Source organism: Candoia aspera, chromosome 2 (assembly GCF_035149785.1).
Source record: "Candoia aspera isolate rCanAsp1 chromosome 2, rCanAsp1.hap2, whole genome shotgun sequence".
Classification (NCBI taxonomy): Eukaryota; Metazoa; Chordata; class Lepidosauria; order Squamata; family Boidae; genus Candoia; species Candoia aspera.
In genome coordinates this window covers 161,053,368-161,076,754 of record NC_086154.1, presented here as the reverse complement: position 1 = coordinate 161,076,754, position 23,387 = coordinate 161,053,368, and the positions used below count along the sequence as shown (strand labels likewise).

The 23,387-nt window shown below is 40.2% G+C and overlaps 1 protein-coding gene across 1 annotated transcript in view; it reads left to right on the top strand.

Moving 5' to 3' along the window:
• ADGRL3 (adhesion G protein-coupled receptor L3) overlaps nt 1-23,387 on the top strand; it is a 575,448-nt gene that overhangs the window by 174,393 nt on the left and 377,668 nt on the right. The window contains exon 3 of the mRNA XM_063294636.1: nt 16,759-16,886. The gene's annotated coding sequence lies outside the window, so the exon portion shown is untranslated. The remainder of the gene's footprint in view (nt 1-16,758; nt 16,887-23,387) is intronic.

The following is a 23,387-nucleotide window of genomic DNA, read 5'->3' as shown; positions in this document are numbered from 1 at the left end:
CACGAAGCCAGCTGGGTGACCTTGGGCCAGTCACTTTCTATCAGCCATAGTGTAATGATTGCCTACCCTAACAAAACCAGACTCACAAGTAGAAACTTAATGATATCTGATTTATTAAAGAATAGTGTGCAAATACAGAGAAAGCTGAGAATGAGCAAAAGCACACCAAATACAAACTAAAAACCCTCGGTGCAAACGTAAACCCTCCCCTCGCCCAAACTGTTTCAAATTCCCCATCACAGGTGCTCGTGACAATTTTTGCTGATGTCCTGGGAAGAAAACCTTGAACACACGAAATAGCCCAAACACATTCCAATCCAGCTGAATACAGATAACATCCCCGGAGACAGAATCCTCCTCCCCTCCCAACCTAAACACGCATCAGCAAAATGACATGTGAAACATTACGATGTACGTTTAACATTGAAACGGTGAACATGACATACCGCCCCCCCAAAAATAAGCAAAACATCAGGGAGCAGGTTTCAGAGGATAAGTGACATGAAAGCGTCTAACTAAAACAGGAGAATTAACATCACGGGCAGACACCCACTCAGGGTGGGGGAAGTGCTTCCACCGAATCAGGTATTGCAGGGTGCCACGAATCCTGCGTGAATCAAGGACCTCCTTCACCTCAAAATGCTGCTGCCCGTCAATCATGATCGGAGCAGGAGGCGGAGGCTGTCGATGCCAATGGGATGAGTGGCTGATAGGCTTAAGCAAGCAATGAAAAACAGGATGCAAAGGTTTCAGATCGTGAGGCAAGTCCAATTTAAATGTGACAGGGTTCACAACCCCAACAATGGGAAAAGGACCCACAAACGTGGGAGCCAATTTTCGGGAAGGCTGTGGGGACTTCATGAACTTGGTGGAAAGGTAGACCTGATCACCAATCTTAAAATCAGGTTGAAGGGCCCTCCGCTTATCTGCGTGCAATTTATAAGCAGACTGGGCATCAGCCAATGCCTGCTGAATCACCGGCCACGAGTCAGCCAGCTGAGCAGCCCAATCAGAAGCAGAACAGGGCTGCGTAGAAGGTTGTGGCAACTCAGGAATGGGTACAAAATCTCGCCCAGAAACCACCCGAAAAGGGGTGTGCCCCGTGCTTTGATGGACAGTATTGTTGTAAGCCACCTCAGCAAAAGGTAGCAGATCAACCAATTATCTTGCTGATAGTTAACAAATGACCTTAAAAATTGTTAAAGGGCCGAATTTAAAACCTCTGTAGATCCGTCAGTCTCCGGATGCGAAGCAGTGGATAATGCCTGTTTGGTGCCAACCAGTTTCAAAAATGATTTCCAAAAGTGGGAAGTGAACTGTGTCCCGCGGTCCGTGACCAAGCGGGAGGAGCTACTGTGAATCCGGTAGATGTGTATTAGGAAAAGGCATGCCAATTGTGGGGCAGAAGGAATAGAAGCACATGGAATGAAATGGGCTTGTTTAGAAAAATAATCCTTGACAACCCAAATCACAGTCTTTTTCTGACTAGGAGGTAGGTCCACAATAAAATCCATAGAAACCTCCTCCCATGGACGGGATGGGCTCGCAACTGGCTGTAAAAGCCCCTGCGGCTTACCCCCCTTCCGTTTTGACATGGCACAGACAGGGCAAGAAGCAACATAGGTTTTCACATCACATCTCAGGGTAGGCCACCAAAACTGGCGCCGTACCAGGTGCAATGTTTTGACAAACTCAAAATGACCAGCTACTTTATCATCGTTCTCAGCTTTATGTAATGATTGCCTACCCTAACAAAACCAGACTCACAAGTAGAAACTTAATGATATCTGATTTATTAAAGAATAGTGTGCAAATACAGAGAAAGCTGAGAATGAGCAAAAGCGCGCCAAATACAAACTAAAAACCCTCGGTGTGAATGTAATCCCTCCCCTCGCCCAAACCGTTTCAAATTCCCCACCACAGGTGCTCGTGACAATTTCTGCTGATGTCCTGGGAAGAAAACCTTGAACACACGAAATAACCCAAACACATTCCAATCCAGCTGAATACAGATAACATCCCCAGAGACAGAATCCTCCTCCCCTCCCAACCTAAACACGCATCAGCAAAATGACATGCGAAACGTTACGATGTACATTTAACATTGAAACGGTGAACATGACACATAGGAAGAAGGCAGTGACAAACCACTTCGGAAAAACCTTGCCAGCAAAAACTGCAGGGACTTGTCCAGGCAGTCTCTGAGAATCGGACACAATTGAACAGAGTAAAGAACAAAACTTGATTACAAAGTAAGTAAGACTTCAAATCCAGTAAAGATAGAATACCTAAACAGAGAAAAGGAAGTTTACAGATCAGTAAAAGGAAGCCCTACATATATCACTTACAGAAGATGAAACCAAAAAAGCAATACAGAAACTGAATCTAAAGAATGAATGAATGAATGAATAAATACTTTCCAAGAAATGTTGATCAAACTTTTAACTCACATAATGAACTTTTAACTCAAGCAATGAATGAACTCAACTCAACAACAATGCCAGGTACTTCCTTCTTCATGACAAGAAGTCTATTTCTTTGATTTACAACAAGGGAAATGATCCAACTCATCCACCATCATATAAACCTCTCTATCAAATGTGGATGATAGGTTTTATACAGTAATACTTCAAGAAGGTTAAATACATTTTTTAACTAATCTAGAATATCCTGAAACTTGATTTGTTCCAAAAAATGCATGAGGGACAATGTCAGATATATTTTGAATGCTATTGATAATATACAGTATATCAGAAAACAAGAAAGTGGCTATGATTTTTCTTGACCCAGAGAAAGCATTTGATAATTTGGAATAGCCTTTATAACTGTACAGAAGATGAACTATGGTTCAGATTTTCTTATATGGATCTAGAGTGTTTATAAAGAACATGAAGCTAAGATAATGTTAAATGGACTTTTATCACACAAATATATTATAATGAAGGGGTGCCTTCAACTCAGTCTTGACTCCTGGTGACTGCCTGGAGAAGTCCCAGCAGTTTTCTTGGCAAGATTTCAAAAGTGGTTTGCCATTACCTGCTTCCTAGGGCGGAGATGTGGTGGCACTGCAGGTTAAACCGCTGAGCTGCTGAGCTTGCCGATCAGAAGGTCGGCGGTTCGAATCCGCGTGACGGGGTGAGCTCCCGTTGCTAGTCCCAGCTCCTGCCAACCTAGCAGTTCGAAAACATGCAAATGTGAGTAGATTAATAGGTACCGCATTGGCAGGCAGGTAACGGCGTTCTGTTTAGTCATGCCGGCCACATGACCATGGAGGAAGTGTCTACGGACAAACGCCGGCTCTTTGGCTTTGAAACGGAGATGAGCACCGCCCCCTAGAGTCGGACACAACTGGACTTAATGTCAAAGGAAACCTTTACCTTTACCTAGGGTGGAGACAGAGTGACTGGCCCAAGATCATCTAGCTTACTGAGAGCCAGTTTGGTCTAGTGGTTAAGGTTCTGGGCTAGAAACCAGGACTCTATGAGTTCTAGTCCTGCGTTAGGCATGAAAGCCGGCTGGCTGACCTTGGGCCAGTCACTTTCCCTCAGCCCAACTTGGTGCAATGTAGACTAGCCTTCTCGTGGTACACCCTGGGCATCGTGACTTGTCACGGCTAAATAGTCTACACATCTGGCTGCTGGACCTCACAAGGATTTCCCAGCAAGAAAAGCAGCATGAACACCAAACTGCTATGCCATATGATTAAAAACAAACAAACACTAGCTTGCTTTGTACCTAAGGTGAGATTAGAACTCATGGTCTCCTGGTTTCTAGCCTGATGTCTTAACCAGTACATCAACCTGGCTCTCTTCAGTATTAGGATATCAGATAAGAATAAGTCTCAAATCATTAAATAGAGTTTATCTGAAGGAGAAAAACAATATCTGCAGCAAACAATAGGGTTCAGTGCTGCTGCACTTAAACCAATTAAGTGCCTGGGAATTTACTGAATTTTAAAAAATGATTTAAGAATAGTTATTCATGGATTTGGAAAAATAGAATGGCAAATATTTTAAGATGATATTATTATTATTATTAATCTGTTCAGTCCTGTCCAATTCTCAGAGGCTGCCTGTACAGATCCCTGCAGTTTTCTTGGCAAGGTTTTTCAGAAGTGGTTTGCCCTTGCCTCCTAGGGCTGAGAGGGAGTGACTGGCCCAAGGTCACCCCAGCTGGCTTTGTGCCTAATAAGGTAGGACTAGAACTCTCAGTCTCCCAGTTTCTAGCTTGATGCCTTAACCACTACACCAGACTGGCTCTCAAGATGGAGAACATTAAAATTATCCTGGTTGGGAAGAGTAGCAGTGGTAAAAATGAATCTCTTACCAATGCTCAATTTTCTGTTTCAAATTATCCCAGTAAGAATTGAAGACCAGTATTAAATGAGTGGCAGATGCAGATAACTAACTTTGTATGGACAAATAGAAAACAGGATTAGGCTCAATATTTTACAAGACGTGAAAGAATGAGGTGGACTGGCAGTACCAAAGTTATTATTAAGCCAGCTGTCTAACTTGGATCACAGAATGGATTATATTATATTACACCTAGATTACTTCTATTGAGGAAGCAGGACTCCTAGATGGTTTGCATAAATATCTTTCACTTGATACAAATCGAAATGCACAGCATGTAAGAAATCATTCAATCATAAGCAGTGAATTGAAGATTTGGATAAACAAGGTGTTATCACCCCTTGCCTCAATATTAAATATTTATTTTCATGAAGGAGAATGTAAAAAAAATATGATCAATGGAAAGAGCCAAATACAAACTGCAAGAGCTAATTTGGAATAAAACAAAGATGAAATAGTTTGAGATTCTTTATTCAAAATGGTCAGAATCACATACAGGTTTCAGTATCTTCAAATAAGTAATATAATTCAAAAGGAATTACACAAAACAGGGTGGTATACTTAGAGACCATGTGGTATCAGTTGAACTGATAACACAAAACTCAGAACATTTGTTGAGGCTCATTTATAAGTTATTAAAATATTGTTCAGAAACTGAACTAAGTTGGAGAGTGCATGATTAAATAGATGCAGAATTTAAACAATCCAGTAGATATGCAACAATGAGAATATCACTTAGGGAAAACTAGTACAAGATGTTTTACTGCTGGTATATTACCCCAGTGCTGAATACCAAAATAGATAACTCATTTTCTAAAACCTGTTGGACATACAATAATAGGTCAGATTGTTCTTTCATATTTGGTGGCAGTACGATACAGCTCACCGGTTCTGGAAGTCATGTTATGATAGAATGAAACAAATGTTAAAGGATGAATTCATATTTCTGCCACCTATTTTTCTGTTACACTTTATTTATTTATTTATTTTCTATTGCACCTTTATTATTTTTATTAATAACTTAAGCATTATATCCCAACAAAGCACACTAGGTTACCTCTGCATATGATTGTGACTGCCAGAATGCTTTATGCTTTTTTTTGGAAAGCACACATAATTTGCTTTTAGAATGGCAAACAAGCTTATCTGAAAAATGGTAATTCAACTTGGAAACCATTTAGAGATTATAATTCTACATATGGATCCAAAGTTTGGATTTCTCTTAACATATGGTTTTACTCCAGTACATACTCCAGGAAATAAAGCCAGACTGCTCACTTGAGGGAATGATATTAAAGGCAAAACTGAAATACTTTGGCCACATAATGAGAAGACAGGACATCCTGGAGAAGACGCTGATGCTAGGTAGAGTGGAGGGCAAAAGGAAGAGGGGCCGACCAAGGGCAAGGTGGATGGATGATATTCTAGAGGTGACGGACTCGTCCCTGGGGGAGCTGGGGGTGTTCACGACCGACAGGAAGCTCTGGTGTGGGCTGGTCCATGAAGTCACAAAGAGTCGGAAGTGACTAAAGGAATAAACAACAACATGGTTTTACTGTAGTAGCTTCTACCTGAATAATTAAATAAGGCTTTTTAGACTTGGTAAAAACTTTTGTTAATAGTTCATTCTGACTTAAGAATCATAGTATACTGGCCACTTTAGTTAATTATTGAATTTTGATTGATCTTAAAGATGCTTTTCAAATCTCAAATTAATACAAGACACTTTAACATGGAGCACCATCAGCCCTTCAAGATAGCCAGATCATGAAACAGACCCCACAAGTCTGGCCAGAACTCCACTATATTGATCTAGGCTATTACTTTATTGATATATGCTATAATAATAGAATCCTGAAAGCTTAGCTGAGTTTCTCCTCCCTCTTATACTCTAGTGAATTAGGGAGGAATCAGTCTTAGCTTCTTTCTCACATTTTCTCTGTTTTCTGGGCTTAAAGCATGTTTTAAATGCTTTGTCTCCCTGAACATTTATTCTGTTATTTTTCAGCCTTTTTCTCTAACCTACCAAACTATTTTTGAATTCTAGCTGTGCTTCCTAATTTCATGTTATCTGTAAATTCCCTCCATCCCTTCATCTAAATCACCAATAAAATTGTTGTAGAGTACAGGGCACAGGACTGAACCTTGTAGCACCCATTTTATACCTCACTCTAGTTTGATGAGCAACCATTGATGAATATTCTTTGAAAAAGATTTTCAAACCAACTATATAATACATCCACTTAATTGTCATGAAGTCCAGGCCACATTTAACTAAAGTGATAATCAGACTCTCATGTGGTACTTTGTGAAATGCTTTCCTTAAATCAAGATTCATTCTATCTTGATTCTGCTGAGGAAGTTAGCTGCTCAAAAAATGAGATAAAGTTAGTTTGGCAAAATTTGTTCTTGGCAAATCCAAGTAGTCTTCTGGTAATTTCTGTACTGTTTTCAACTTCTTCGTAACTTTTTAATGATCTCCTAATGATCAGGTATTGAGATCAGACTGACTTGTCTCTCCAGATCCTTCTTTTTCACCTGGAGATAAGGTCAGTGTTTGTCTTCTTCCAATCATCTGACACATCTCCATTTCTAGGATTTCTCAAAGGGAATAGAAAAAGGTTCAGCCAGACCATCAGCAATTCATCTGGCCCTGAAGAGTTAAACTCCTTCAAAGTAAATAAGTATGTATGTATATATGTATGTATGTATTTATCAAATTTTATCACCGCCTATCTCCCCCCAAAGGAGGGGCTCTGAAGTAAGTATTTCTTCACCAACTTTCAGTCAGTCTCAGGCTTCAATCCTACTCATTATCTTACTCAGCACAATTACAGGTAGTCCTTAGTTAACAATAGTAATTGGGACCGGAATTTCCATTGCTAAGTGGTGTGATGGTAAAGCACAACATCACGGGACCATATCGCTTAGCAGTGGCACTTCCAGCAGTCCCCATTGCCATCATTAAGCAAATCCCATCCGGTCATTAGGCAAGGACCTGTCCTGATCCAAGCCATTCCTGGTTTGGTCCCTCCCAGCCTTGAACCTCAGTAAGACTGTATCCTCTTGAACTCCTCCCACCTGCCTATCTTGCCCCATCTCTGCCCTTTTGGCCACTCTTCACAGCGGCACTCCTTGGTGGCGGTGCTGGTGGCGGTGCTGAAGTAGAGGCCTGGGGCCCTCAGCAGTCTCAGCCGGCCACCTCCACCCCAGGCCTCTACTTCAGCCCCAGCACTGTCAGTGCCATCAAGGAGTGCTGCCTCAAGCCCCAGGCTGCAGCCAACCACCTCAGCGCCACAGTGCAAAGCCCCAGCTGCAGCCAGCCCAGCCCTGAAGCCTCAGCCACCCCAGCACCAAGCCCCAGCCCCAGCCCCAGCCACCATCCTGTACCTGCAGTGCCCTTTGCCCTGCCTTCCAAAACAACTTGGAGAAGGGCACACATGGCCTCAGGAAGAAGGGAGTGTGTGGCCAGCAGCTGGCTCGCGAAGTTCCAGGCTGGGCATGCCTCATCAGCAGTGGGAGGAAGAAGACTGCAAAGGTCAGCTGGGGGCAGCATGGCCGGTGGAGCGCAGGGCAGTGCAGCCAGCAGAGGTGGCAGATTGCAGGGCAGCCAAAAGGGCAGAGGTTGAAGTGCCACTGTAGTCATAAGTGCAGGCGGACTGCCAACCACCCAAATTTTGATCACGTGACTGCGGGGGTGCTGCAGGGGCTGCAACTTCAGGGACTGGTGTACAATTCATTCAGCACTATTGTAACTTTGAATGGTTGTTAACTGAGGACTACCTGTACTTTGCAGAATAACAACATCCTCTTTTCAGAGAAAACTGAGCCCAAGCTGGAGTTGTTTAGTTCTACTTTTTCTTTCTTAACTGTTACCTTTCTGCCATCTTCACTGAGCAGGTGGAAGACTGATTTTTTTTCTCTCTTTTTTATTTTGAACATACCTTTTTGTTGTTTGGATCATCCTTCTTCTGTCTCAGCTCCTCAGAGCTTTAGCCTTTCTGATACCATCTGGGCTTCCTGTACATATTCTTCCTTGTGTCCTTCTTTTTATCTTTCATTTTTCAGATCTTTACTAAGCTTTTTGTGCAGCTGCAGTGGTTTCTTCTGCTGTGTTTGATCTCTCCCCACTTTTTTTAGAAACCTTCACCCATGTTGATCTTCTTTTCCCCATAGCTTCTTTGCCATGGAATCCTACTTATTGCTCTTCTGGGTTAATTAAAATCTATTATGGTAGTGTACATATCCCTTTTTGACATGTAAATTCATCTCTGGTTTCCCTTAGTATCAAGAATTTCAGCATTACAAGATTACAGTATTCCTGCTACTTCTGCTTTCATTAACTAAATAGTACTAAACAGGTATGGAGAGAGAGCAACACCTGTGAGAACCTGAACTGCACTGGTTAGAATCAGGAGAGAAAAAGAACTGAACCAAGAAAAGAAGGAAGTGATAGAGGCCTCGAGAATACAGGCAGTCCTCGTTTAGTGACCATTCACAGTTACGAAAAAGTAACTTTATAACCAATCCTTGCATTTACAACCTTTGCAGGTCTGTAAAGCAAAGGAAAGCTGAAGTAAGACCATAAGCACAATTGCAGTTTCACTTAGTGATCACTTCACTTTAAGTCCAAGTTGCTGGTCCCAACTGTGGTTGCTAAACGAGGACTATCTGTCCAACCAAAGGAGGCATGTTACATAAAGATACACAAAATAATTTTTTGTACTTACAAGTCCCTTTGCTTTCTATTTCTACTACTTCTGTGGCCCCTAAATGCAATAGATTTATAGGTGTAGAAAGCCAGGGCATGTGAAGCTAAATTCCAACAAAAACAACCCAGAAGTTGGTCTCCCAGCACACATCTTCCATCACTACCACTTCATGCCTCTTTGAAAGAACTGTAACCAAGCCAACAAAGAACCTTCTCTCTCTTTCTCCCCGCCCCCCTAATCATGCCAGATCTCTAACAGGACAGTCACTCACATCTTCATCACCTCACAATTGGATTACTATAATGTGCTGTACATGGGGCTGCCCCTAAAGAAATCCGGAAGCTGCTGCTGGTCCAGAATGCAGAGGCCCGGGTAGTTGTGATATGCTCATGTGTCCCCACTGCTACATGAGCTGCACTGTTACCACTTGGCCTCCGGCTGCAATTCAAGGTGTGGGTTATCACCCATAAAGCCCTTCATGGCATAAAGCCTGATTATTTCAGGGACCACTTGTCTTGGAATGTTTTTGCCCATCTGGTAAATTCAGACAGAGTGGGCCCACTTCAGGTCCCATTGATCAAACAGTACGGGATCCAGGAAGTATGCCTTCTCAGTGGCAACGCCTGCTGCCCAGAATGACATCCTCCAGGAATGCATACTGCTCCAACCTTAATGACTTTCCGTAAACAGTTAAAAACTTGATTGTTCTCCCAGGCCTTGAGATAGGAAGGTTGTCTAGTCATTGTGGTTTGGGGGTTTTGTGATATGGAGTTGGCCCTCCAGTCAGTCGTCTGTGTGTCTGTGTGTCTGTGTCTGTCTGTGTATTCCCTTTAATTGTAAGCTGCCCAGATTCATTGAAGAGTTAAGCAGCCTCAAAATTGATAAATAAATAAGGAATAAATTTCTCTGAGCCCTGATCAGCAAGATTTACTAGGTGAAAAGGATGAGGGTACACCACAAGAATTCTGATCAATACTTTAGCTTTCAAATGTGAATCTTAAATACAGACAATTCAGAGTTTCTTGTTTCCTTTCTCATGCCCTAATGGTGTGTTGGGAAATAAAGCTGCCTCTCAGAGGGGCCAATTTACAGCTGAATATAGTTTACACAACAGCTACTAGCCTCTTTATTAATGTGGGAATCCACTCTTAAAAATCACTCACTACTACACCGAAAACTTAAATACTTAAATTGAAACAAAAGCAGCACACATTAACTAAATTGGAATAGGGGAGATGGATATGTCTTTTGCTGGACAGCAAAGGGAAGTTAATTAGTTAATATGCTGAGGTTAAACATAATGTGTTTTTTTAAATAATATTAGGGCTGGTGTTTTTATTGTTTTAGTCTTATATATTTTAATTATTGCGTTTGCATTATTTTTAATGTAAGAATTTTATTTGACTTTAAACTCCTTTGGGCAAAGCTGCTTATAGAAGAGCAACATACAAATTTTTGTTGTTTATTTGTTCAGTTGCTTCCGACTCTTCGTGACTTCATGGACCAGCCCACGCCAGAGCTTCCTGTTGGTCGTCAACACCCCCAGCTCCCCCAGGGATGAGTCCGTCACCTCTAGAATATCATCCATCCACCTTGCCCTTGGTCGGCCCCTCTTCCTTTTGCCCTCCACTCTCCCTAGCATCAGCATCTTCTCCAGGGTGTCCTGTCTTCTCATTATGTGGCCAAAGTATTTCAGTTTTGCCTTTAATATCATTCCCTCAAGTGAGCAGTCTGGCTTTATTTCCTGGAGGATGGACTGGTTTGATCTTCTTGCAGTCCAAGGCACTCTCAGAATTTTCCTCCAACACCACAGTTCAAAAGCATCGATCTTCCTTCTCTCAGCCTTCCTTATGGTCCAGCTCTCGCAGCCATATGTTACTACGGGGAACACCATTGCTTTAACAATGTGGACCTTTGTTGTCAGTGTGATGTCTCTGCTCTTAACTATTTTACTAAGATTTGTCATTGCTCTTCTCCCAAGGATTAAGTGTCTTCTGATCTCCTGACTGCAGTCAGCATCTGCAGTAATCTTTGCACCTAGAAATACAAAGTCTTTCACTGCTTCTACATTTTCTCCCTCTATTTGCCAGTTATCAATCAAGCTGGTTGCCATAATCTTGGTTTTTTTGAGGTTTAGCTGCAAGCCAGCTTTTGCACTTTCTTCTTTCACCTTCATCATAAGGCTCCTCAGTTCCTCTTCACTTTCAGCCATCAAAGTGGTATCATCTGCATATCTGAGATTGTTAATGTTTCTTCCAGAGATTTTAACTCCAGCCTTGGATTCCTCAAGCCCAGCTTGTGGCATGATGTGTTCTGCATACAAGTTGAATAGGTAGGGTGAGAGTATACAGCCCTGCCGTACTCCTTTCCCAATCTTAAACTAGTCTGTTGTTCCGTGGTCTGTTCTTACTGTTGCTACTTGGTCGTTATGCAGTTTCTTCAGGAGGCAGACAAGATGGCTTGGTATCCCCATACCACTAAGAACTTGCCACAATTTGTTATGGTCCACACAGTCAAAGGCTTTAGAATAGTCAATAAAACAGAAATAGATGTTTTTCTGAAACTCCCTGGCTTTTTCCATTATCCAGCGGATATTGGCAATTTGGTCCCTAGTTCCTCTGCCTTTTCTAAACTCAGCTTGTGCATCTGGCAATTCTCGCTCCATGAACTGCTGAAGTCTACCTTGCAGGATCTTGAGCATTACCTTACTGGCATGTGAAATGAGTAACATACAAACTTAAAATAAAATAAAATAAAATAAAAACCTGTGTGCCATACACACTGAAAGATATTCTTATTCAAGTCTTGGAATTTCTACTCTGTTGTAGATACCACATCTGCCCTTCTGTTGGTTTAGTATCCAGGACTTCTGAACAAGGAAGAGTCATTTTATGATACAGATAGATGTAGGGGGAAAGACTATAATGAACAATAAAATCTATCTATCTGAAATAGTGCCTCTGAACGGACACCTTTCCCAAGCATGCTATACTAGTCATGAAACTCCTATGCGGAATAAATGTTTGTCTTTTCTTCAGAACAGATCTGTATCCACATCTGTTTCTGTGAGTGTACCAGCGTTGAGAATGAGTGAAAGGCAGGAACAAGTCTAGTGTGCTAGCCTGAGAGAGAGACAAGAAACCAAGTTCTGTCTGACCACACCTGTCACCTGAGCAATCTTGCTTTACAACATGTATTTTAACTGTTGTATAATTTAGTGATTCAGCTGTTGAACTCCTAGAATAAACATAACTTTTGTGAATGCAAAGTTATACTAAGAATATTCCTGTTTTTTTAATTAAAGGTTATGTGCTAATTGGGAAACAATTTGTGTATTTGCATGCCCATATCATGTGCTATTCTCTTTTTAGTTTTATGAACCAAGTGTTTAATCAGCCAATCCTATTTAATTTGCTTTATTTGCATTATGAAGTTTAATTCTCTAACACTGTTATCAGTGTTGTGCAAGTATGCATTATTCATCAGCAGTTGGCTCAGGAGAACAAGAACATTTTTGTCAATTCTTCATGATCTTTTTAGACAATCTTACAGTTGCAAATGAAAGATAAATGTTTTAACAATTCATTGCAAATTTTGATTACATTTTTCTAAGTATTATAATACCTGTCAGGGCCAGCCCAAGAACGACAAAGAGTCAGTCCATTCAAACTTCAGTTCTTTATTTGCTCACACCCTATAGACAGAATCTTGCCAGACTAAAGCTACTCTACCTAACCTAGGGGGAAATAACCTGGGAGAGCTCTAGGGCGGGGCTATACTGAACCTCTTCGCTTTCCCACCATTGCTTCCCGGACTGTGCCTCCGCTTATGGCTACCACCTCCTTGGAATGTACTCCCTCCTTCCTGAGAACCAGCGGCACCACCGAAATCCACCACATCACCCCCTCCTTCAGAGACACATTCCATAACATCACCAGTGTTTAGCCAAAACTGTATTCTTTCTTTAAAAGAACCCCTTCTGATACAGATTTTAATTTAAATTTGTCAATGTAAGAATTAAATTACATTAACAAAAATATATTGTAAGAAAAAGAATACTGTTCATAGGAAACTAAGATTCAATCTAATCAGAAGAGTGTTGGTCTGAGGCTATGTCATCATGGAAGCCACTGGTTTACTTTGAGCTGGGCCCTTTCTCTTAGCCAGTCTACCTTACAGGGGCATTGTGAGGAAAAATGAATAAGGCAATGAATGCTATCATATATTCTTATAAACAAATATCTACCTGCAAGAATATTTTCCTTATGGGAGAATATACAGAGAAGTACTCTGTGAGCATACATGGGTCTTTCAGTTGATTAAACTCTGCTTTGGATGATTTGCCTGCTAAATTTGTGCATTGGTCCATATAACTGATCTAGTATAGAGGCAATATAAATGGTTTTTTTTCTTGACTTTTAAATCTAATGATTTTTTTTATTAGTACTGCTATGCGATTATTTGTTGACCAGACTATATAAAGCAGCCAAACATACAGAATCTATTTTGTATGTCAAAGCAGTGGCAGTATTGAGCAGTACCAAGTATGCCTCCAGGTTATTAGAACTAAAATGATCTTAAATGGTTTCTGAGGTGTGAAAAGGTTAATTCAAGGGGAGTCAGCAAGAAAACCATCCTGGCAGAAAATAAAAATGTATTATTTATATTTAAACAGTGTCGTTCTGCAGCCCAAAACAGCAACAATCATCAAATGAAATCTGCTCCTAAGAATTAATTGAAATTTATTACATAGCACAGATCTAAAAGACAATTTCCTTCGGAAACCATTCCCACTGAAATTGTTGCCTATCTGAGTATTTATTCAATGACTAGCCTATTATCATGGATACTTACTATATTTCACCTGTCCTTTCAGATGTTTGTAAGTTGCTTTTTCCCTTAATCCCCTTGACTGCAAGTATCATTATAGAAATGGAAAAATTAATATTTCCTTTAAAAACAAGTTTATTTTATCTCATGTTAAAGAGAAAAGAAAGCAATATAATTTGGTTAATAAAGGGCAAAACTGCACCACTTTGTTTATCCTTTTAAGTGATGCATTAAGGGATCTACAATTTACCTGCCTACCTCCTTCCTTGCTTCCACTGGCTCATGTTTTGACTTCTCCCCTATCTATATACAATATGTTTCTCCAGGTTCCATTATAATTTCTTGAAGAATACATGGTAAACCCCCGTAGTGTAGTCATTCCATCTCCCCAATAGAAATGCAAGAAGGAATATCTACCATCATTTTGAGCTGAAAAGCATACAACTATATTTCCTCAAGCTCTTTAGTGTTAGTTAATCTCAAGCTACCTCTTGTCTGGTAAGGATGACAGAAATTCTCAAGGTTTCTTTTTACACTGTCCATTCTGACCAAAGAGTGCATTAGACAAGCTAAGCAGTGCAGAATACATGTTTTGTTATGAATATGACCAATTTTACCTGACAGTAAGTCATTCTGTCATGGAGAAAATCTATTGATGTGGTTGCTAAAAGGTGACACCAACTTGACAGCACATAATCACAATAATTGTCAAGTCTCTCTATGAGTTATTACATAAGTTTTTTGGTGGGATTGATAGCACAGGCCCACTGGAGGAGATTGTAGGATAGAGTGGTGGCAGAAATATTTTGTTGTTATTGTCTGTCATCATCAGTATAGAATAGGCTTGAAGAAAAATTCTTTACTTACTGTACATCCATGGTACTCATTTTGAGTATTCTGCTGCTTGTGCTATAGTGTTCTGCTATCCCTCTTATTTCATTGCCTCTAGGTTCCTAGTAAATGAAGGATCCATACAAGCTCTGTTCATTTAGCGAGACCACTTAGAAAATTCATGTCCACTGAACTAGCTCAATCTGACACATAGCTAAGGCTGCAACAAAAACTCTGCATTTTTAAAAAATTGTAGAGGAACCATTTGGATTAGGAACCATTTGGATTCATCAGCCTTTGTAGTCAAACTGTTTTGACCACCCAGTGCTGCAGTGAGAACATAAAATCAAAAATGTTACCTGTATATGTCTTGTAATGATCAGGAAATCCTGATGAGGTGGCCTTAGCATGATTTTTTCCCCCATTCTTGGAGACTGCCTGGACAAGTCCCTGCAGTCTTCTTGGCAAGGTTTTTCAGAAGTGGCTTGCCATTGCCTCCTTCCTAAGGCTGAGAGAAAGTGACTGGCCCAAGGTCACCCAGCTGGCTTTGTGCCTAAGGCGGGACTAGAACTCACAGTCTCTTGGTTTCTAGCCTGGTGCCTTAACCACTACACCAAACTGGCTCTCTTTAGCATGAATTAAAGTCCCCTAAAGGGAACATCCAGGGAACATCCATTGATATAAAACCAAATATATCAATGCCCTCAGACAGGAGGAATGTAAGGCAGCAGACTAGGCAGTATATCAATAAAACTCCTAATCTGGCAGGTTGCTTTCTCCACACTATATGAAATTGCACACACACATGTACACAGACACAAAAAAATATTTACTTAGTGCCTGATATAAAATGATATGATAGAATGTGCATATACCCTTTCGTTTAACAGTGGAATACTACAATCAACTTTTATGGAAACTTCTTAGCTTCTTAAAGCTTTCTTTCATATTCTTAAATATGTGCTAAAGTTTGGTGAAGTGGCTTATATTATGGTAGTTATTCTTTTGCTGTCTCTGTTATTACAAATTCCATCTCTATGGGGTAAAATTCAGCACTGAAATCTGACGGTACATGAGCAAAAAATGAACTTGCTCAATAAATCTTTCTCTTCTTTGATCCTCAATACATCCTTGGTAGGGTAGGGTAATCCCTGAAAACTTTCCCTGGTAGGTTAAGAGATCTACCAGAGATTGTGGACTACATCTTTTAAGTCTGAGTGGGAGAGAGGAAAATACAAATGTTGCAATTGAGATGCAATATTTCTTACTTTCATTAAGAGCATGAAAGAATAGTCAGTCTCTCCAATCTTAGTTGCTTAATTGAGGTGGGCATTGTTGGAGGTTTTTTCAGAACCAATATAGATCTAATGGCATTCATATTATTTGGTCCTGTACATTTGGGATTTTTTAAAAGTTAGTAAGGGAAGTCTAGTTGAATCAAGACCATGCTACACAATTTGAATCAGATTTCTCTCCTCATACCTGCTACTAAAGGGATTGAAGGAGAAAGAAAATGATATCAGTATGAGTTTTCCTTCCATTATGAACTGCTGGAGAGGGTGGGGGAGTTTAATCAGGGCAAAGTATAGTCCCTTATCTGTCTCTCTCCTTCCTTTGCAGAATACATACAAAGCCAAACTATGTGAACGTTGCACCTAGTTTTCATTTCAGAGTGTTCTTTGGTGGTGGGAATGGAGAGATGGGGATTCTGTATGAGAAAAGTTGTTTGGATATGTAAGCCCCTTTAATTAGAACTAAAATGCATTTTTATTAAACCAATAATAAAAACAACAGTTGTTAAGATGAGCTTCCATATGGTTTCTATGTAACATTTACCTTGGCCTTCAAACACCCTGAATTACATGAAGCTGCTGGAGTGTGTGGGAGATATTTGGCCAAGATGTTTGCATAATTAGCTGCAACCTCTCTGGCCCTGTTGATTTTTGCTTTATTTTCATCTAAAGAGTTGTGCATTTAAATTGATAAGCAGGTGACTAATCTTTGTTTTTATTGTTCTTATTGGGAAATAGCTTATAGGTTGTCTAGATGCCTTCAAAAAGAGGAAAATCCAAAACTGAGAAGCAGCCTCCATCACGGCACAGCAGTGGTGGCAGCAGTACCATCTTCTCGTTCCTCCACCGACAAAGAAGATGAAAGGGTAATGTCTTATTTTAAGCAAATGAATAAAAATATTACTGTAAATATAAAAGAATGACAGTTTGGAGAGATATACTTTAAGTGTATGCTGATTAATTCCAAATGGAATTAATAAATTAGAAAGCAGAAGCTCCCATTTAAAGGACAAGCAATCACCTACTAAAATGCTATAACAAATTTACAGAAAGCTAATCAAATGTTACAAATCAAGCTTACATACTTGGAAACACAATCATACAAGAGCAATATAAAAAATAGCACTAAAGAAGATTTGGAAAACTGTCACCATACTGTCTGTATTGAGTTCTTCTTGCATGGGATATCTGGTTTACTGATGGACCTTCAGTTTGAAATATAAATGGCTGACCAGGTCCACTTCCCCCTTTAGAACAAGAATAGATACCCTTGGCTGTTTTTTTCTTGTTCTTTACAACTAAAGAAGACATACTTCTACATCACAGTCTCGGTGATTCATTCATGCATCAGCTCTAGGCCTGAGAAAGTCCCACTCCAAACGTCTAGAAGTTAAAGAATGGTTTGGAAAAGCATATGACAATACCTAATCTGTAGCATCAGGTTCACAGCATCTGCAAACCCCTTCAGTTTGTTTTTGACTGCCACAGCATTAGCACATTTGACCTTGAGCAGATTATCCTCTTGTTTTATCAACATAGTTTAATTTTCATTGGCTTTTTTTCTTCCTTAATCTTCTATTAACCCTTATTTAAATTTCCTTAGAAATGTCTGTCAGGACACTAGATCCTCTCATTGCAGGCATTTGTCCTTATGGCTCTAAAGGCCTCTTTTTCCAAGTGCCAGTGTTACCAGAGCAAACTGCTACCCTCGATGGGCATAACCCATATATTTCTTGCCTTTGTGAAAATCAAGCAGAAGATACTTTTTAGCACTGCCAGGCATTTACTGAACAGGCTCGTTGTAATTATTGTTCTTATTTGTGAGTCACTCTCTGGGAGCAAATTTCAAGAGGAGAAACTTCTGAAACTATTGTGGCCCTCTCATGTTCCTCCAAGCCACTTATTGCATCCAAACAATTGGCTCCCTTGTCTCTTTAAGAGATCAGTCAGATTCTCCATTGCCCACAGAGGATGCTTAGATCTCAGCTATGCCACTATAGGCATCAAGGAAATTGTCCATTAAGTTTTCAAAATCTTTTAAGAGGACTGCCCCAACTGCTTTTAACCAGAGCAACCAGAAAAATAGTGTTTAAGATCATGTTGCCTCCCCTATTTCAGTTCCAGCAGCCTCTTTGTCCTTGATGGTCCCTATTATGCCTCTTTGGGAACCATCTGGCTTACATTCAAGGTATGTGGGCTTACATAATTAACAATTTTGGGTTCTGTTGATCACTTTGCAGGTTTACCATACTGAATTCTGAACTAAACCCTCAAAAATACACCCTGTCACCTCCAAGGCATTTCCAGAATTATGGCAAGAGGTTTGCCTCCTCATACAAAAGTGGAAAGGGAGAGGGTTCCTTGGTGGGGCTGCACTCCCATCTTCTTTACTAAGTGCTTTACCGTATCTAAAGAGGATCACACTTGTGTTGGCTTGTCTCCATCTCAACTATTTTTCTGAGGCATTTTCAGGATTATATTGATGGCTTCCATTCTTTCTCTTTTACAGAAGTGGATGTGGGTTATGTGTAAATTTGTGGCATGCACACTTTCCCATACCTGGAATACCTTCCCATCATAGTGGATCCATTTACCAATTTAGTGTTTTACCATTTGTTCTCTCCAAGCCCTAAGAATGTTTTTTTTTCTAAATATATAGCACAGGTTATTACATTTCTCTGCTTCCAAGGTATTATTTTGTTCTGTAGTCTAAACACAGGTGGCTTCTACTTGCATTTTCCTTTGCTGAGCTAACTCAGCATATAGCTGAAGGCCTTCTGCCTCTACAGCCTCTTGCCCTCTAGGTCATTTATGAGAAGTCTTCCCTTCTTCCCCCACAGGTTATCCAATTCATACAAACAGATAGATACTACCAAAGGAGCCATTTTCTGTGATTGGCACAATTCTATATGCTTCAGGCACTTAGACAAAAGATCTCTCTAATGAGAGTCAGAGCCCACGGTGTTCTGCTGTTAGAAAATATGGCAGGTGCAACTTCAGCAGCTTGCTTCACCTGACTTTGAATACAACAGGCATGATACCTCTGTTCCTCTTCTCTGAGAAAATGGACACAAGACAGCTCTACCTCTCAGTTCTGCCCTGCTGGTGGAATCTCTCTACCGATAACTGATTTCAAACAACCTCACAGGATTAACCTCACACCTTAGGCATGGAAGCCGGCTGGGTGATCTTGGGCCAGTCACTCTCTCTCAGCCCAGCTCACCTCACAGGGTGGTTGTTGTGGGGAAAAGAGAAGGAGGGAGCATTAGGTATGAATAAATTTATAAAATAAAAATAAATAAATTAGGTATGTTCACTACCTTGAGTTATTTATAAAAATAATAAAGGCGGGATAGAAAATAAAATAAAAAATAAAATAAATAAAGTGTTGCTTTTTGCACCATCCCCTCTTGTTTTTACTTGTTCTTGCAAAAGACAATCATGGAGAGGTAGGGAGATCATCTCTGAATCCTCTGCATGCTCTCAGCTAGGTCTAAGCGTGAAACATTGTGAAACCTCAACAAACTTGTGCTTTTTGCAGTGTGAAAGGCATCCAAACCTTCCAAGGCTGTTTCTGTGGCTGGATTATCCAGGCATGATGTCTGCAGGGGATGGCATTAAAATGATTGGTGCAACTGGGCACTCAAAGTTCCACCTTTTTTTCCATGTTAAAAATGGACAGGTCTTTGATCACCCAGTCACACCCGTCATGTTGCCAAGGTTGGCTCTTCCCCCTCCCCCCCCACAGATGCCCCTATATTCAAATCAGAAGATCCCACAAAGTAACACAAAGTGAATGCCTCTTTTGCCCCTTACATTACAAATTAGACATTGTTGTGTCCTTCACTCCATTTTCATATGCCTGGAATCAACAACATGCTCTCCAACAAGCCCACTTGTACCAGAATGGCCACTCACAAATAGAAACTGCATCCACTGGTGATGATCCTCATCAAATCTCATAGGGGCAACTTTAAAGTTCATCCATTAGTGTTATGGAACAACAGCAAACTTTGGCAGCAGGAGCAGGCTATATATCCAGTTTCTTCATGACACCTTCCTTTATTTTCTGAATGGACCCTGTTTTAACATTTTTGCCCATTCCTTTAGTGACTCTGCATTCTCAATGTATTTGTGTGATTCTCAAAGTTGTAATTCAACCTGTTGCTCTGTGTTACCCTTCAGGATTACTTCCACCTTCCAAGGTCAACCCAATGTCCTGTCCATCCATGAGGGACAAATCTTTCCTCCAACCTGAATTCCCTCTATCATACAGCCTGGAGGATTCCACAATCCCTCTGGGACAATGTAGAAAATAGTTAACGTTGGATGTTTTTTCCTTGTATTCTTCATTGCAAAGTATTTGTAAGGCTTTATTTATTTAGCCTAACTTGGATTCTTCAGAATGGGAGGGCAAGACTGTAGAAAATCATCCATGATCAACCATTACTATGAAGACTAGAGATAAGAGGAAATTCAAATCTCTTCTGAGTGGGTTGCATGGCAAGAGAGTATAAATGCTTTGAGAGTTGACTAGATATAAATTCTGAAATACTGCTCCTTCTCACTCAGAAATTTTCAAATGTATTTTATGACTACCATTTCCTGGGATATGATACAGATATATTTTCTAGCCATGTGTGTCTTTGTTGGAGACCAACACTATTCTTTTTTCTAACCCACTGGTGAAAAGCCTGGGACATCTTGAATCACCTGGTGTCTCCATGACTTCCAGCATCTCCCTTGTTCTCTCTGTTAATGTCAGAATCTTTTGAGCCATTGGCTACTGGACCATTTCATCTCATCTCCTTTCATGATATTGGCTCTTGGCCTTAGGAAGAGATTCTCCCTTCCTTGTTTTTCATAGGGACAAAATACTCCTTTCCTCAGATGTTTCCTTCCTTTCTAAGTTAGTCTTGATCTTCACATAAGTATTGCTTACATTTTTTTCCCAACCCCTCTGCAGTCTTGGAAACATTGCTTCATTCTTTGAATGTCTGTCATACTGTCACATTTAATTAGACCACATGGCCCATATAGGTTTTGCCTAGTGGTTAAGGAGTCTGTGAGTTCTAGTCCTGCCTTAGGCATGAAAGCTGGCTGAGTGACTTGGGGCCAGTCACTCTCTCTCAGCCCAACTCACCTCACAGGGTTGCTGTTGTGGGGAAAATAGGAGGAGGAAGGAGTATTAGGTATGTTTGCCTAAAGTATTAGGTATGTTATTTATAAAAAATAATAAAGGCAGGATAGAAAATAAGCAAGTAAGTAAATAAATAAATAAATAAATAAAGTGTATGAGCTTCTTCTCCTAGGGTTTCTCCAAATGGATGGTGGCAAATATCAAGCTTTGCTATGAGCTGCTCAAATATTGAGCTGCTATTCTGCTTAGCACCCATTTTATAAGAATAACATCAGCATCAGGTAGGGGAATACACTCCTTGAGTGTATTCCCCTACCTGAATTACACTGCACAACCACATACGCTCAACCTTCCATCTTCATCCAGTATTATAGACAGAACCTTTGCTCCTGGTGAGATGGCACCTTAATCTCACCAGATCTTCCTCTAGGTAAGAAGCTTGCTACTCCAAAAGTTGTGTGAATCACAGGGATTGTGATGAAGAACTGGTGATCAGCCTATAACTGCAGCTTACTGAACAGTCATCTGTGAATCCATACAACCCTACTCTCCTACCCTACTTGATCTCAGATGATCTCACTGTTTCTCAAATCTATTATGTTGGTCTTAGAAACCGAAAACATTCAGTGGGTGCTACATCTAGTCACATGGTATGTGTGTGCATGGTATGTGTGTGAGATAAGACAAACAATTCTGTAAGTTTTAGACAATTCTAAATGGGCTCTGCAGAAATGTATTACCTGTGTATCTGGATTCACAGGTGATCATTCAAAGAATTGTAATTATTGATAAATAAATAGTTTTCAGAAAGCTCACAAGCTGTGAGAACTGACATGGGGTCTAGTAAGAGTCAAATACTTTTTCTGACCATAGGAAGATGTTACTGCATGCCTCCTTCCATCCCAAAAAGCTGCCCAAAGAAAGAAATGTTCAGTATCTTATTAAATGTCCAGGTACATTTTCCATTTGCTACCAGAATACTTGGGAAAATATTCAGAGGCCTGAAGCCATAGAGCAATTTCTGTCTGGCTTGGATCCAGCTCCATCTCTTTATGAAACTTAGAAGGGTGTTGAAAAAATGTTCAGCAGAAGTAGTGTTCAATGTCTTTTTAATTTAATAACTTAGCTGGAAGGAGTCTCTGGGGAGAAGGAACATGTTCATAGTTATCTGGACCAGAAAAAGTTGTTAAGTGTTTTTTAGGGGAGGGGTGGGTTCCTCCCATTCCCCCCCACCCATTCCTCCCATTCCCCCCCACCCCCTTTGGAGCTCTAACAATAATTTCTCTTCTCTGAAGACTTTTTTCTGTGACTTTTTTCCCTTCTCTATCATTTTTCTTGTTTTTTTTTAAATTTAAATACTCTTCAGTTTTTAAATCCAGATTTATGGGCTGTTCAAATTTGTAAATGTTGGTGTTTTAAGAGGTGGTTTTTGCAATCATGGTTTTTTAAAATTTGTATGCTTTGTACACTTATCTTTTGATACCTTGCTTGTGTGTATGTATGAATGTACTATATATGTGTATGTATGTATGTATGTTTATATACTGTAACTATATTTCTTGGAATTAGTGTGCTTTTGAAAGTGTAACCTGGTATATCAGGGAATCTAGATATAAGAATCAAGGGCTTTTTTGTTTTTTACTAAACAAGCTTAAGGGTAATAATACATTTTTTTCCAAGAAACACTTCTGTTGGAAGAGAATAAAGAGGGAGAGTGCCAGTATTAATACATAGAGGTTTGACCCAAGCACACAAACTGCACTGGCGAGCCTTGAGCCCTTATACAGAATGCCAGGAGTTGAGCTGAACTCCAACTTCTGTTGTCAGAACCAGAATAAAAGTGTCACATTCTGCTAACAGAACAGGAAACAAAGTTAAGGCTCCCAGCTGGCCGTGTTCAAGAAACTGAGAGATGAGAAAATGAATGAAGCCAAAAGTAATGTTAGCCTTCCCACCTCAAAAGAGCTCTGATAGGCAGAAAGTTTAGTGAGGTGATAAAGGTCATTCTGAGAGCCCATCACTCTGCATTACTCACCTTATCAATCGCCATATATGGAACTAAAGCTGTCTGCAATAATGTCCAATCCCAGGATTATCCCAGAGACAACAGAAAAACCATTTACTTGCGAAGTGTTTTGCAGGGCTACAAGTACTTTGTAAGGCTACAAAATGCTTTGCAGGTTCTTCATTCAACTTTATGCTTCAAAGCAGGTCCTTGTTTTGATTC